The sequence below is a fragment of the Tachysurus vachellii genome, chromosome 13, assembly GCF_030014155.1.
Source record: "Tachysurus vachellii isolate PV-2020 chromosome 13, HZAU_Pvac_v1, whole genome shotgun sequence".
Classification (NCBI taxonomy): domain Eukaryota; kingdom Metazoa; phylum Chordata; class Actinopteri; order Siluriformes; family Bagridae; genus Tachysurus; species Tachysurus vachellii.
In genome coordinates this window covers 415,001-417,319 of record NC_083472.1, presented here as the reverse complement: position 1 = coordinate 417,319, position 2,319 = coordinate 415,001, and positions in this window count along the sequence as shown.

Genomic DNA, 2,319 nt, shown 5'->3' with positions numbered 1-2,319 from the left:
TATTGTGTTTGTCAGTGTCTTATGCAAGTAGAGACACCATTTTGTGTGAGTGTGTGTGTGACTGGGGACCTTTGAGGTGTGTGTGTGTTCAAGAATGTGAGTGTGTAAGGACTTAACTCACCTGCTTTCCATTACAATCTTTGTTGTCTGTTTATACAAATTTGATCTGTGTGTGTGTGTGTGTGTGTGTGTGTGTGTGTGCAGATTATTTTGGTTTAAGAGGCTTAGTGTCTGAATGCTGAATATTTTTTAGGTGAAGAGGGAGATAATGCTGCATTTCCATATGTAAATGTGCAGAAAGGAAAAGACAATACTGTGACCTTTAGAATGTGTGTGTGTGTGTGTGTGTGTGTGTGTGTGTGTGTGTGTGTGTGTGTGTGTGTTGTATTTCACAACACCATGTTGCTCAAAGGTCAGAGCAGGACTGATTAGTGTGTGTTTGTGTGAAAGAGAAAGAGTGTGTGTTTGTGTAAGAGTGTGTGTGTGAGAGAGAGAGAGACAGAGTGTGTGTTTGTGTAACAGTGTGTGTGTGTGTGTGTGTGTGTGAGACATTAAAGTCTTTACATCTTCTGGTATTTCTGGTGTCTCCAGTCTCACAGGTTTGTGAGAAACTCAGTGGATTCACTGTTTATAAACTTCCTACAGTAACTGGATCAGACCGGGAGCTGATGATGTCATGAGTTATGTTACAGCAACCGACCAATCAGCAGCTTAAACCAAGCTCAAAGTAGCTAAGGGTTAATAATAATAGTAATAATAATATTAATAATAATAACAGAGCTAAAGAAAGACTTTTGGCTGATCAGATGAAGATGGCTGATCAGCTGAGGTGTGTTCACTGTGAACACTGTGAAGTCTTGTGTAACCCAAATGAAACAGAAAGACAGATTTTCTTTATACTCAATTGTGTTTGTTGCACATCTCATTTGCATATAGTGATGCCAATAAAACACCATTAATGGTGCAAAGGACAAACACCTGAGAGCATGCAATGAGTGTTGAGGGTAAATAAACATTCAGTAAATGATAAGAGAGCGCTGAATCCACCATCAACTGAGGTGTGTGTTAATGATTTATGGCTCTGCAATGACAGACTGACACACAGAGAGACAGACAGACTGACACACAGAGAGACAGACAGACTGACACACAGAGAGACAGACTGACTGACACACAGAGAGACAGACAGACTGACACACAGACAGACTGACACACAGAGAGACAGACTGACTGACACACAGACAGACTGACACACAGACAGACTGACACACAGAGAGACAGACAGACTGACACACAGAGAGACAGACTGACTGACACACAGACTGACTGACACACAGAGAGACTGACACACAGACAGTCAGACACACAGACTGACTCGTTCTCTGCTTGTGAACTGAATGATTAATTTTATTTCTCTTAATTTATGAGAGTGAGTCTGCTCACTTTTTTATCCCCATTAATTAAAGATAATAAAAATAAAGTGACTGATTTTTGTTTAATGTTCTGAATTAAGCTCTTAGTCTGTGATCTAGTAACTAAAACGAGCATCTAGTGATCTAGTGAACTATCATGTGGATCCAGTGATCCAACCTGAGGATCTAGTGATCTAGTGAACCAACACAAGGGTCTAGTGATCCAGTGAATTAAAATTGAGATCTATTGATCTAGTGAACTAAACTGGGGATCTAGTGATCAAACATGAGGATGTGCTTCTGATCGAGACTCCAAAGCTCTTCTGTAAGGCGTCTGCTAACAACTGAAAACTTTAGAAAACCTTTTCTCAATTGTGATAAATAATTTTGTTTAAATGTTTGTATGAACAGTTTGTGAATAAATCTGTTTGTATTCAGCTTCTAAAAATAAGGCAGAGTGTCAGAAACTTCTAGATGTCAATTAAAAGAAATGTATTTACGGTGACCTATCAGTATGTTATCGCCCACGTCTGCGTGCAGGTTTCTTAATAATCTCCAGGTTTATGAAGATCAGGTGGCCGTAACTGTGGGTATGTCCTCTGTGTTCAGACACAGATAACGTGTGAATCATGCTGACAATCACAAGTCAGTTAGAACTAACAGAATTCATTCACTGGGTTCTGAGGTGTGTGTGTTTAATGTGAGTCTTCTGACAGTTTCAGAGAACTCGAGTGACCCCCAGCCTCACGTGATGATTCTGTAGCATTGTGCACTAATATGACTTGAAAAACAAGACACTATGCAGCAACAATCAGTCACTAAAACACAACACAACACAAAGCTCGACTCACATCTGAGAGTTTAACTCACTACTTTCTGTTTATCTCAACATCTGTATTTATTTCTT